The 15,390-nt window shown below is 47.3% G+C and overlaps 1 protein-coding gene across 1 annotated transcript in view; it reads right to left on the bottom strand.

The window, feature by feature from the left end:
• The window catches only part of LOC144767502 (uncharacterized), an 83,596-nt gene that overhangs the window by 65,179 nt on the left and 3,027 nt on the right, over window positions 1–15,390 (bottom strand). The gene's annotated exons all lie outside the window — the stretch shown is intronic.

The following is a 15,390-nucleotide window of genomic DNA, read 5'->3' as shown; positions in this document are numbered from 1 at the left end:
AAGGAGCTTGTACCAAAGCTGCGTCCACCTGATCTGATCTTCTATAATTTTGCAATAGCAAGTAAATTCTAGTGAGGCGATCTCTGGTTTTGTACGGGTGTACGCATTTCCACCTGGTTTGCAATGAAGTGAGTGGCAAGACCTCTCGAACCTTTAGGGCTGAGGCAGAGGGTCTGATAGTGGATTTGTTATTTCTATATAGGTGTGACGCGTGCCCACCTGTGAAGATGATGAGGTAAACAAGCTGCGTCGCTGTGAATTACTTGTAGTCCATGAATGGTGATACTGGGTATTCTTACATATACTCGGTTGGCATGATGAGATCTAGATAGGAATGCGGCCACCACTATTGCTTTTCTTGTCTAAAGTGGGAGGAGTGGGGTTAGTTTCTGAAGCAGTTTCAGCAGAAATCTGTATTTAGATCCTACTGCTCCAGCAGCTGGGTCTTTCTAAGATTGCTATCGATTATCACTCAGAGGCTTTTAGCTGTGGGTTTAGACTCCGGTAACAATCTCATTTTTGTAGGAGAGTAAAGTTGGTTCTAAAGATTGGTCTTATTCTTTCGAATTATTATTATTATTATTATAGACATTTGTAAAGCGCGACTGTCACCGTTGCAGGCATCCTGGCGCTGAAAGATCAGAGGAGATGGAAGAGAAACACACAGGGAGTGAGAGCGGGCTAACCAGGGAATAGCCAAGTTTTAATCTTTTTTCTGAACAAGAGGAGTTCATTGATGTGCCTAATCTCGCTAGGGAGAGTGTTCCATAATCTGGCAGCTGCCACCTCGAAAGATCTACCTCCGGCTCTGACTTTCCTGAATCTAGGTACGACTACCAGTTTGGCATCAGAGGATCGGAGCTGTCTGGTTGGAGTGTACCATGCAAATTTAGATTGTAAGGGAGCTGGGCCAGATCCATGGAGAGCCCTAAAGACTATACAAAGGGCCTTGAATTGAATCCTCTGTTTTATGGGAAGCCAGTGCAATTTTGTCAAAGCGAACGCACCATGAGATCTTCTCGGCAGCCCCAGAGCCAGTTTAGCAGCTGCTGATTGGACCCTCTGGAGCCTGTCCAGCAGGAACTCAGGGGACCCGAGCAGGAGGGCATTACAATAGTCCAACCTGCTAAGTATGGTACATCTAACCACTTGGGCGCGGGCATGGGTAGGTAAGAGGGGCAAAACTTTCCTTAGGGAGTGAAGGATGGCAAAGCAACAGGCAGACGTTTTTAGAACATGCATCTCCATGCTCAGTCTATGATCCAACATGACCCCTAGGTTGCGGACTGATTCCACCGGCTGTACATTGGACCCTGTTTCCGGGGGCCAAAAATTGATTGGAAATGGTTGGGGAATCCTAGTACCGGCACTGAAGAGCACCTCCGTCTTCCCTGCGTTAAACTGAAGGGAGTTATCCTTCAGCCACCGAGACGTGTCACGCAAACAATTGTGTAGGATCTCCACAGAAGTTGAGTCCTCTCCTTCCAGGGAGGGGATCATCTGCGTGTCGTCGGCGTAGTTAATAATCCTGATGCCGAAGCTTTTGATGAGGGAGATCAGAGGTCTGAGGTATAAATTAAAGAGTATAGGGCTGATTGCCAAGCCCTGAGGGACTCCATGTGTTACCCGGGAAAAAGCTGACTGGAACGGTGGCATGGATACTGCCTGCTGCCTATCCTGCAGAAATAAATGAAACCATTGCAGCGCGGTGTCTCTCACTCCCGCCTCCCAGAGCCGCCTCATTAGAATCTTATGGTTCACTGTGTCAAAGGCGGCAGACATGTCGAGCAGGATCAGGAACGCTGCCTGTCTTCTGTCACAGTTTGGTCAATATTCAGTTTTAGCTGATTCAACCTCATCAAGAAATTATCAAATTGCATCATTTTTTGAACCTGGAGTGGTGAGGCTGACATTCCATTGATAAGAATTATCTGAGAGCTGGTGTATTTATAAAGCCTGTATTAATGTATCGCCATGTGTGTATGGTTTCATTTCCTGCTTGTGGATCAAGTTAGAAAAATCTACTGGAATACAAACGCTGATCAAATACTGATTGGACCGTATGCAAGGAAGGATGATTATATTCAGTCAATTTGAATTATACGCCCAGATCAGATCTTTGGGATTTCATTGTATGTGATCTGAGCATGTAATGTGTTAGTGTAAATTCAACATCATTAAATCAGCAAATTCATTATCTTTAGGGACCGAGTTGTCGTCATCAATTCGAAACTTGAGAAAGGAAAGCAGATCTACCCCTTCAGTTTGAGTAATTTGTAAAAGAGATGTGTGGATCCACAGGAGAATAATTGCTGATATCTCATCTCCTTTCTCTGAGTTTGTTCTCTTTTGGTTATCTTCGGGTACGGCTTCTGGAGATCTGGAGTAGATTTCCCTGACAACCAGGTTTCAGTTAAGAACAGGATATCCGGCTTAGGAGATTCTAATAACTTGAGTATTTCCACCTTATCTTTGTCTAGGGAGGGTGGGTTTAGTAAAGCCGCTTTTAATGACTCCTCAGTCTGAGGATGTAGAAGAGTCTTATTGTTTGTTGGTCCAAAGTGAGGGCTGTTGAATACTAGATTACTCTATATATGTGGCTGGCATGCACACCATTTGCCTCTAAAAACGAGACAAACATGGGGGAGATACTAAAATCTGTGTAGCTGAAAGACTTTAGATCTTATGCAGAATATGAGAATTATTGAGTATACTACCTGACTTCTGGTCCCAGCGGTGGCGGCCAGGTGTGCCTGGGAGCAGACAGGCTTGTCTTTGGCAAAATGCTTGCAACACACACACCAAATGTTTGCAACAAACACGCACACAAAAAAAATTGCTCTTTAAAAAGTCCATTCAATTCTGTACTCACGGATGTGACACAAACTCCAGCTCTCACTTGTACAGTCACACACCTCATGTATAAATGGATTAATGTAACAAACCAGATATCTCATAACCACATCTTCAATGCTGCACAATTACACAGGCATTGTGCTCTCCTGCGCGCACACACACGTGAAACACAATTCATCCCCAGGAACAAAGACCTACACACTGGAAATAAGTAATCAGACGGATCAGTCACTTACACGCTCATATATAATGTATCCACCCAAGATGACCAATCACAAACAAGCACATACACAATGTCTCACACACACAAATCACTTCCATACATTTTGAAGTGAAAGGTTAGGCTTTGTCCAAGCCATTCACGGGCATCAACTACTCCAAGAGACCTACACACAGGGTGGGCACAGATCTGCACAATCACATGTAAGACCTCAAATAATCACGGCTCACTCTTCACACAAATTCTTGCAGTCTCTTCAACAGAGCTGTGACATCCCAGAGTCTCTGAGGCAACACTGCATGTGGAATGATGTTGAGGGAGTTGGAAGGTATCAGTATCTGAGGAGGAAGCAGATCTGTGGGTGGAGCATTCTGTGAGAAATAAACTCCTCCTTTCTATCACCTCCATGGACACGCAATAATTCATATATTAGCGACACGCGGAAATATGGAAAAATGTATAACGCTTCAATATCGCATTGTGAGAGTACTGAGGATCTGTGAATTTTAGGTTAAAAAACCCTTGAATCAGGTGATAACACAGAGAAACGTCACTTCTTCAAACACTCCACACATTGCATGTGTGCTGCACTTTACAGCACAAACACAACCTGCCCTGCACTTCACAGCACAAACACAACCTTCCCTGCACATCACAACACAAACACAACCTGACCTGCACTCCACAGCACAAACACAACCTGCCCTGCACTCCACAGCACAAACACAACCTGCCCTGCACTTTACAACACAAACACAACCTGAGCAGCACTTTACAGCACAAACACAACCTGTGCAGCACTTTACAGCACAAACACAAACTCTGGAGTGTTTAAGAATTACTCTATGTATAGGATTTTATACTTGAATGGTGTGCTTCCAGTACGAATCCTATGCTAGACAGCACACGCACCTCTGGCCTATGGTGTAAAGGTTTTGTGTGGCACTAGGTAGACTGTGTTCTAGTGCAGGGGTAGTGAGCAGCAGCGTGCTGTATTTCATAAATCTGGCTCAGCACGGCTCTCTCCCCCTCGCACATCACAGCGCTGCACCTAACTGCTGAACTATGCTGCACTAAAAAATAATAAATCTGCTCCGTAGTGTGCATGCTTGGTCTGCTCAGCCTCAACCCTCACATTCTCTTGTGCATGCTTGGTCTGCCAGCCTAAACCCTCACACTGTCTTGTGCATGCTTGGTCTGCTCAGCCTCAACCCTCAAATTCTCTTGTGCATGCTTGGTCTGCCCAGTCTCAACCCTCACATTCTCTTGTGCATGCTTGGTCTGCCCAGTCTCAACCCTCACATTCTCTTGTGCATGCTTGGTCTGCCCAGTCTCAACCCTCACATTCTCTTGTGCACGCTTGGTCTGCCCAGATTTAACCCTCACATTCTCTTGCGCATTCTTGATCTGCCCATCCTCAACCCTCAAATTCTCTTGTGCATGATTGGTCTGCCCAGCCTCAACCCTCACATTCTCTTGTGCAGGCTTGGTCTGCCCATCCTCAACCCTCACATTCTCTTGTGCATGCTTGGTCTGCCCATCCACAACCCTCAAATTCTCTTGTGCATTCTTGGTCTGCCCATCCTCAACCTTCACATTCTCTTGTACATGCTTGGTGTGCCCAGTCTCAACCCTCACATTCAACTGTGTATGCTTGGCCTACCCAGCCTCAACTCAGAGTTGAGTTCTGTGTGATTACAAGATAAAGACGTCATCTGTAATTCTACATGCTTGGCCATGAGCACTAATGATTGAATGTGTTTAATACCAAGCGCGTAGAATTACAGATGACGTAGTTTATCTTATAATCACAGTGAGCTTTCGCCAGCACTTATTTGGTTGGAAATGACAAGGTGCCGCACATGATGATGCGGAATTAATGCTTTTTGCAACGGCACGTAAAAAACTGAAGAAAAATGTTTAGGTTTACAGCAATGACCTAATGTTTAATTTACATACTGCATGATGATTTTAATGCAATGTCTCACGATGTATCTCCCAACATTGACTAAACAAGTCTTTTTTCCCAGCTCCGAGGACGTTCAAACACCTTGAATCTGTTGTCACTGTCTATTACGTAGAGGTGTGTCACATGATATTGTATAAACACTGTGATTTGCACTCGTACTCGTGAACAAGGAGGTTGCCACCGAAACGCGCCGAGTGAATTGATTTAAAATAAAAACACGCTGAAAATGAATACTTGTGGCCCTGGCACCGTTTGTGGAAAACCGGCGAAATGATTGTTGTTGAGATTTGGGGTACCCGACCTCACCAAGGCCCGCCACTGAAAGCGGCTTGGGTTTCTGCGCGAACATTTAGCTGTAGGTTTACACATATATAGAAGTTGAAATGGACAATGCAGGGGAAGAGAAATAAAGAGAAAGTTATTCGATTTTCACAAATGCGATAGCGAAAATCCTCAGAGCAGTGCTTTGATTTTTCATTGCTGCAGCAGGAATGCCAATGGTGAAAGGGGATTTATTTGTAATTACAAATATTCAGCAACTAAAGCTACACTTTCAAGTGCTCTATGTATGTCTTTTTTTGTAATATTATGCACTAGTCCACTAAATTTAGAACACATAACGCATAACAGGATTTCCTGCAATGGGAGTAACAGCCACATAAAACCTTTTTGCATGAAAAAATCTAGACTCAAACGCAAAAAGAATATTTATCAATGTCTGTTCAAGCTTCTTTGATAGTACTTGGCTGGTGGACTCTAGTCAGCTTGGGCTTTTAGATCCTTTTGCCGGCCCCGGTTTCTGAAGGTTTAACACGATTAAATATTTTTTGGACAACAGTCTGACAACTTGCTTGGAACAGGTCAAGAATTGGATGACAAAGTCGTGCCTTAAGCTCAATGGGGACAAAACCGAGCTTATGCTCCTCGGCCCACCAGCTTCCCCCACCATGGATTTTTTATGGCCTAACAGCTTGGGCGCACCTCCCACACCCAGAGACAACATAAAAAGTCTGGGGGTGTGGTTGGACAAATCCCTGCCCTTCAACACCCATGCAACTAAACTGTCAGCGACTTGCTTTGGTCTCATCAGGATGATGAAGAAAATCCTTCCGCTGCTACCTTTTGAGGCCAAGCTAGTAGTTATGCAAGGTCTAATCCAATCCCGCCTCGACTTCAGTATCGCCCTATATTTAGGGGCGCCTGAATATTGCCTGCAAAAACTTCAGCGGATTCAGAACTGTGCAGTACGCACATTGCTCAGTCTTCCACGCAGAAATTCGGCGGAGCTGGGCTGAGAACTTTGCACTGGCTCCCTGTCAGGGAGAGAATTAAATTCAAGTCCATGTGCATCTCCCATCAAGCATACTGGAAATCTGGCCCAGCAATCAATAATTTTCTGATTACCTCTTACCGCCCTAACAAACAGCTTCGTTCCTCTCATGCCTTCTTGGCGACAGTCCCCCGGATTAGGAGATCCAGAGCTGGAGGCTGGTCTTTTTCTTACAACGCAGCCAAGTTATGGAACTCACTCCCCCTCCATTTAAGATCTAATCCTAACTTGATGACCTTCCACAAACAACTCAAAACCTTTCTTTTCAATAAATCAGACTAATTCCCGGGCTGACCACACTGGGAGGCACTAACCTAGCTCTTAGCGCCTGGACGGCTCAGGGCAGCAGTTGCGCTTAATAAAACCCCTTTTCATTTAATTTCATTTAATTTCATCACACGGACTTCAATGACCCTAAAAGCGGTAATAAATTCAAATGTATTCCAAATAGGGGGCCCCAAATATGTGTTGCCCGGGCCCCACAAATCATTAAGTATATCAATGAACTAGAAGTCAGCTTCAAATGCTAGTTATGAATAAAACAACCACCTAACTTTAGGGAACAAACTGCGGATATCAAAGGGTTCAATGTACAGAACTGTGGATAAAGGTGCTTAATAAAGACATGTATTCTGAGAGAAGAAACTAATATTGTTCTGTAAAAATATGCTTTTGTTCCCTCCTAGCATAACTCTTTATCGATTGCAGAGATAACCTCCCACTGAATACAAACATCAAAAAACAAGGTCTGAGCAGGTATTCGTGAAAATGAGTAACAACACCAAACAGACCCATTGTGGACGAATGTATGATGTTACAACGCATACATTTACAACGCATGCACTTACAACGCAGTTTTTACATCACAACATTAACTACAACACATTCCATTACATCGCATGACACTACATCGCATTTTAAAAACTACCTTTACAGCGCATTCCAATCATCGCATACTACCTTTACAACGCATACCATTACAATGCATACCGTCACATTGCATTTAAGGTAAGTATTGGATAGTATGGGGATACAAATTACTAATCTAACTACAGGGGGTGCATCAGTAGGATACGTGTTGGATAGTGTAGGGGTAAAAATTACTATTCTAACTCCAATGGTATGCGTTGTAATGCCTGCATAGTAGTGAATTGCGATGTAGTATCATGCGTTGTAATGTCGGAATTGTAGTGTCATGCCTTGTAAAGGATGTTGCGATGTAATGCCTGCGTTGTAAGTGTATAAAGGAGTTAAGACCACACACTGAGGCCACACTAAATCTTTGATGTATTATAACAAGGTCACAAAGTGACCCCCTTGCACAGTACACCTCAAGTCCTGAATTTCAGCAAGTATACATAGCATTCTGGGACATGTAGCTTGGATCTAAACACTGTTAATATGGGTGTTTAAATTTCATAATGCAATGTTCTTTAAAGAGCCATGGCTAAATGAAGGGATTCATATATAACAGTGAGTCATGTAGTCTCACAATTATTAAACATTAAACATGCACCTGCCGGCTGCATCCCCTGATGATAGTGTGAGACCTGTACATCTGCAGGCTGCATCCCCTGATGATGGTGTGAGGTCAGTACACCTCAGGCTGCACCCCCTGATGATGGTGTGAGGCCAGTACACCTGCCCCCTGCACCCCCTGATGATGGTGTGAGGCCAGTACACCTGCCCCCTGCACCCCTGATGATGGTGTGAGGCCAGTACACCTGCCCCCGGCACCCCTTGATGATGGTGTGAGGTCAGTACACCTGCAGGCTGCACCCCCTGATGATGGTGTGAGGTCAGTACACCTGCCCCCTCTCCCCTGATGATGGTGTGAGGCCAGTACACCTCCCCCTGCACTCCCTGATGATGGTGTGAGGCCAGTGCACCTGCCCCCTGCACCCCCTGATGATTTTGTGAGGTCAGTACACCTGCCCCCCCAATGATAGCATGAGGTCAGTACACCTGCCCCCTGCACTCCCTGATGATGGTGAGAGGTCAGTACACCTGCCCCTGCACCCCCTGATGATGGTGTGAGGTGAGTACACCTGCCCCCCAATGATAGTGTGAGGCCAGTACACCTGCCCTCTGCAACCTCTGATGATGGTGTGAGGTCATTACACCTGCCACCCCTGATGGTGTGGGGCTAGTACACCTGCCCTCCGATGATGGTGTGAGGCCAGTACACCTGCCCCCTGCAACCCTGATGATGGTGTGAGGTCAGTACACCTGCACCCCCTGATGATGGTGTGAGGTCAGTACACCTCAGGCTGCACCCCCTGATGATAGTGTGAGGCTAGTACACCTGCCCTCTGTACCCCTTGATGATGGTGTAAGGCCAGTACACCTCCCCCCTGCACCCCCTGATGATGGTGTGAGGCCAGTACACCTGCCCCCTGCACCCCCTGATGAAGGTGTGAGGCCAGTACACCTGCCCCCTGCACCCCCTGATGAAGGTGTGAGGCCAGTACACCTGCCCCCTGCACCCCCTGATGATGGTGTGAGGTCAGTACACCTCAGGCTGCACCCCCTGATGATGGTGTGAGGTTAGTACACCTGCCCCCTGCACCCCCTGATGAAGGTGTGAGGCCAGTACACCTGCCCCCTGCACCCCCTGATGATGGTGTGAGGTCAGTACACCTGCCCCTCCCCCGATGATGGTGTGAGGCCACTACATCTGTTGAAAATTAGTACGGTTTGGTGAACATTATCTGCGCCATCTTGCCTCTTCCCCTGATGCCACACTTTTGTCGTGCGCACCCGCCATTTTAGAATGCCCTGATCAGAACGAACCCTTTCTCATGTCGCTGGCCCCTGACATAGCCCTTCGCCTTCACTAAGCCTGCACGCTGACCAAACCCCCTGCTTGCACCTGCCTCGAGTCATAAACTCCTCTTCGGCGCTGCTCTGCCCCAGGCCCTCATCCTGTTCCCAGCGCGACACCTCCCTTCTTCCCTTTCATGATCCCCGGCCCTTAGATGCAAACCCCCTTTTTCCCCGTGTGCCCGTTTGTCTTCCCCGTTCCCAGGCCGACACTCAGCTCTGCCGATACTATTCCTTGCCCCTCCCCGTACAATAGAAAGCTTCCCCCATCAAAGGATCCCCGGGTTGATCAAAGCCCCCACTCCATGAGATCCGATCAAACCCCCCACATTCCGTGAATCGGCGGAATATCCAGCTGCGCGATACTCATCACCTGTTGTGACTAGGGTGGGGACTTCAACTGTAAATGTGTGTGGGAACGGGCCCAAAGGGGAGTTCCGGGAATGTCTTTTCCATACATCAAAACTTTAACATGAATGTGTAATCTGCAATAAAGTCATAAAACAGTGTATAAGAGGCCAGGCCTCAGAAATGTAGCTAGAGCACCTCAGAACGATACTTTCTGCCCGTTTTGTTGTGTTCTCCTCCGGAGAGAATAAAAACCTTGTTTCCTGCCTTCCAGTCTCCAGCGCCTGCCTCTTCATTGATTAAATAACTAGAGGGTCACAGAGGCAATACCGCCGGGCAAATACCGATTGTCCCCGACCCGACTCAGGTTTAACAATTGGCGTCCCAAGCGTGGGGCCCATCAGCGACTCGTGGATCCAGTGGGAGAGGTCCCGACGACAGAGTGAACGACTGCAACGATCGGGAGAGCTCTTGCCCAATAGACCCTCGTCTGGCAGCCGATCATCCGAACTTCACTAGTTCCGAACAGACCTCTCTCGAGTGATCTACGGTCCTGACTGGGAACCATTAGGAGTGCCGTGAGAAATACGAGAAAAAGAGGACGAACGGGCGCTGGATTCGGAAGACAAGAAACTGTCCACACGGTCCGGGTAAGGTCGTGTAATCACGACAAGTTGCGAAATGATTGCTTGATTGCTTGATTGCTTGATTATTTATAAAATACTAGTATTACTCTTTGTTTGACCTATTTGGAGATTCACTGTCTGCACACGGAGAAACAGTAGGCTCCTTCTCTTTTGCAAACGGTGAAGGATAGGTAACGTAACCGTCGCGCCTATCTTTCTCCCCCACTGACTCTATTATTTCTTAACGGTTTTTGGGAGACTCCCCACTCCCTCACTGATTAACTGGGTTCTTTAACCCCGAACTACTGTTCACAGATTGTCTTCTGGAGATTCTCTGTCTGCAAACCGGAAACAACAGCTTCCTCTTTGCGGTTAGTGAAAGGGTAGAGGACGCAGACTTTTGCGCCCTACTTACTCTCCCCATTGTCCTTTCTCTATCTTATTTATTTATTTATTATTTGCTTGATTGTTCCGCGTTCTTGGTTACTCTTTTTTATTTTTGTTCATGAGGTATTCACTGCCTGCAAACAACGTAGAATAGGAATATTCTGTCTAGTCTTTGCACCTAGTGATAAGATAGGCACTGCTGACTTATTAGTCCCTCGTTACGAGCCGTCATGTCTGTCTTCTCCCCATTGATTGATAATTGGTTCAGCCCGGACCGTGTATTAGAGGTGGACCATATAGCTCCACTAGAAGGCACCCCTAATAAGGACATGTTCATAAACTATGGATTAGTTACCATAGCCTATAATAAATTGTGGCACAGGTATACCAAAGAAAGTCAAGACAAACAGTGGCCACTGGCAGGATCCTTTGACCTTGATAAAATAGAAACGTTAGAAATAGCCCTTCGAAATAATAAGACAATGCCTATTATGCTCGACAGTCTCGGTATGTGGCGCAGAGAGGCTATGCAACGACAGAGAAAAGACGAGGACAAACCAAGTAGAGAAATATACCGACAGGACAACCCCGGGACACCGCTACCCAAAAGTTATCCCCCGACACTACGCAAAAGACGACCAGACTTAGGACCAGACCAATGCGCTTTTTGTAGATATGTCGGACACTGGAAAGCCCAATGCCCGACTCTACTGAGCGTGAGTAAAGGCAAAGGGCCGACAGGAACGACAGACCGGCAGTACGAGAAAAAGCGCGAGACAAAGAAGAACCCGACTTACATAGACAGACCAGATAGAACCACCACGTTTGATTATGCCCGATGGCACAGATTTCGCCAGGACAATTTCAGCGGCATGCTCAAGTTCTCCTAGGTCGGGCAACGTCAAGACGGGAACCCAGCCTCGTTTTAAATTCACAGACGGAAAGAGATAATTATGACCAATAACTGTTTTATATTCGTCTTGGGTCTTTGTATGTCGTACTTGTACTGTCCCCCGTCTGAGTTTGCCTGTATGTAATGTACGAATCTGCGTCATCCCTCTACACGTGTTTCCGTGTCACTCAACCTCTGTTAGCAGAAACTTAGCATAAAAGCAACCTGGAAAGAAAGAAATGGTAAAACAAAATCCGTAGACCATTGATGAACTTGAACTTTTAATTTAACTCAACAAACAAGAAATAATAACGGTAAACTGTAGAAAATGAAAGTCAAACAGAACATTCGTCCCCCCCCATTCTGGAACCTTCCAAAGTAGGGCAGGGTTACGGCTACGCCCAACCAGCGGCAACCCATATAAGGCGGGCCCCGCTGCCAACTCTTGGTCAGGAAATCTTAACATATGGGGAAGCCGGAGGAGAGGCAGGGGCCAGCGGAGTCCAGCCGCAACGGCCCTAGGTAGTTGCCGGTAGTCCCGCCGCATGCCTCCTCGGCCCAGCCGCAACGGGCCTGGATAGACTTAAGTAGTCCCGCCACATGTCCGGAGAAGAACGAGGCACCTCTTCCTTTTCTCCTCCGCGACAGCCGCAGCAGCTCTGGGCGGCGGATGCCCTGTCCATACCTCTGCAGGAATGCGTCCAGGTCGGGCTGGGAGGGAGAGGCGACGCGGACGAGCCTCTCCCACCTCCACCGATAGGAGGTCTCCCAGCCCCCGGCCCAACGCCGAACACCCCCAGTCAGGCGTTGGTGCCAATACTTGCACAGCACCGAACACACCATGGTGGCACCCCAGTACTTGCGCAGCACCGAACGTGCAACGGTGCCCATATTTTCGGAGCACCGAATATGCAATGGCTGCACCGATACTCGTGCAGCTCCGAATGTGCACCGCAGGTGGCTGTACCTCCGTAGCCCTGGGCAGGGGCCTCGTGGAGCACAGGGTGCGGAGGGACCGTCGTGCAGGGCCATGAAAGAGGGCGGCATGGAATGCACTAGGAGAGGGAGGCGGCGCGAACGAGTCTCCCTCGCCCCCCCCGGTGGGGGCATCACAGCTGCACCCCAGCAGAACGTCCCGCTCTCACAAAACAGAGCCCTTTTTCTTTCACTCCGAAGGGTCTCTTCCACTCTTACAGACCCGGCGAAGGGTGACTGCTGCAGGACCTCGAAATGGCGTCTGGGCCTGCTGGAAGGCGGGCCCCGGCCGCTAGAGTAACTTTGACCAGCAATATGACTCGGACACTTGCCCACTGGGGCACGAGCCCCCATCTCCGACAGCATCTCCGCAGCCTTGAAGATTGTACAAAGATCCCCGGCAGGAGCCTTCGGCCCCTGCAGGTTTCCGGTAAGGGACGGCTGCCTTGATCGCCAACGAAACAAACATGACATTGCCACTCCTTCTGTTAGCATGAATTCTAGAACTGCCGAAAAGGACTCTGGTCCAACTGCCAGTAATGGGAAACATTTCCCCCTGATGCTACTTCCGGACTGAGCCGGCCCCGCCCAAAATGGCGCTGGTATCAATCGGAACTTACGAACACCTCGTGGTGTTCCTTCGCACTAATACAAACTTGATGTTCTGAGACTTATATGATCCTTCGTACACTTGGCTAGAAAGGACAAGGAGAGCTCGCTCGACGAACATTGTAAAAGGATCCCGTTAAAAATGTTGATTACAAATGTACGGTGTATTATATTTTTATAGCTGATGTATAACCTCATCTACGCCGCACACATACGGTATACATATAGGAAATCTGATTGCAACTATTATGATTATGCTTCTAAATTATGAAAATAAATGCCCCCGAACCCCCAGCCAATTAATAGACGTTTTAGTTTCTTACAAATGAATGAATAAAACTTTCCGATGTTTTTATTGCTGCAAACGACACCCCCCACTGTACGCACTTTAGCCATTGTCACGTCCGGCCAAATACGACCGCACCCTCATAATCCACGTGCTGAAATGATTTTGCAAAATAAAGTTTTTTTGAAACTATGGACGGGTATTGCATGCTTTATTTTAAAAATGTGGGATCGGTGGGAAAGTTCTTTTCTGTGCACCCTACTCTGCTCTCTCTTTAAGGTTGAAAGAAGATGGTTGCCCAGCCCTGGAGGACGGATCGGATCGACAACACGACACTCTGCCTTCAAAGTACGCGACTGACTCATGAACTCTCGCGTGGAGGAAGACCTTGACTTCCAAGGATGGGTAAAACGAACGGTGTAAATGAGGGAATGTAAAAGAAGGGTGAAATGAAATGATGTAAATGTTATAAAGTACGACGTTCCAAGGTATTAGGGAACGGAGCTGACCCAAGAACCGAAGAACCTTAGAACGCCACAGCGTTGAAGGAGGTTTAAGGATCCCGATAGTGAGATACATCTTTTGACTAGATACCTCGCACTAGGCACCTCTGGTTTCCTTTTTTCGTTTTCCCCGCACACGACCTATAAGGGCACACTGCCCCTCTCCCCTCCCGACCCCAGAAACCATACCCCCGGGACCCTGCCCCGAGGAGGAAAGACGAGTAAGAGGTAAGTAAAGGATTTAAGAATCCATGTATTTGAATATGCGCGAATGCTGTCTCCCCCACCCCCTTTTTTCCTCCCTCTGCAGGTTACATCAGAGATTACAGCCGAGGTGTGGCGAAGACCTGAAGCCTGGCCGTATCTAATATACGAAGCAGACTAGCGCTGCAAGGTGGTGCCTAAGCACGCCTACTAACTACTCACGTATCGAACATACCAATAAAATTAGTATGACCTGATAAAAAGGGATCACCCTTAAACCAGACCACACGAATGAACCCATGTCACGTATGATGCGAAACTATGAAAGAATGTGTGTGTGTGACTGAGGCGTTGACCCAACTGGTCGAAGGACCGAGAATGCGAGAAAGTGCGACAAAATGGTACCTCCTTTCTTCTTTCCTTTTTCTCAAGGCACGTCCCCTCTACCCTGACTAATGCTCAAACTACATGATTACAAAATTCTAACGCAGACCCGTGAATGTCCTTTACTGTGTAATGCACTAAATAGCCTTTCTTGAATACACTGCCACCCTCTCTGTTGCACGTGTACTATTTAGCCTGCCGTTGCACTCTCTCTCTCTCTCTCTCTCTCTCTCTCTCTCTCTCTCTCTCTCCCTCTATTTTTGCACTCCCACTCTTCCGAGCGATTAGCCCCGAAATTGGCAGACTGCCACCCCTAGCACACCACCTAATTGGCTTCAAATACCGTCAGTATTTGCACAAAAACCTGTCTTTAATACAATCACCCTGAGACCGTGTCATTACCTCTCCTTTTCCGCTAGAAGTCAATGAACCGAGGTTGGGCCGTAAGGGAAAGGACAGGTAAGACGACAGAGGTTCCCTAATCTGGCCCGTAATAAGGGAACTACATGTCAACGGCTCCTATGGTATAAGAAAGGACCTCAGAATACGCGACCCTCCCCACCCCGAATTGTCGCAATACCCAAACAGGAAAAATGATCACCCCTGTTACATCCCCTGTATCAGCCGCTCCAAACTGGAGTTATGAAACTACCCCTCATTCCCGGTTGTGAGAGATGGGTCGATTTACGCCCTTACCATAAGTTTTCTATGTCCCTAGGTGTCTTCCGATGAGACCCCTGTCTTCTCTAATTTAGTAATCCGGCCGCGAGAGGCTGCATAGGGACCAGAATGATGTTTTGCAAAGTTAAAGATTAGACCGGAGCAAAGAAAACCATTACACTGTACCATGCCGAAAGCGAAAATGTTTAGTTGAAAAGCAGGAGGCATTGATAGAAAATAAATGTTTAACCTATGATCGTCCCTCAGAAAAATACTTGTTTAGTACCATGTCGATAGCACACAGCACCCTTGGTAAAT

Source organism: Lissotriton helveticus, chromosome 1_1 (assembly GCF_964261635.1).
Source record: "Lissotriton helveticus chromosome 1_1, aLisHel1.1, whole genome shotgun sequence".
Classification (NCBI taxonomy): Eukaryota; Metazoa; Chordata; class Amphibia; order Caudata; family Salamandridae; genus Lissotriton; species Lissotriton helveticus.
This window is presented reverse-complemented; position numbering and strand designations above follow the sequence as displayed.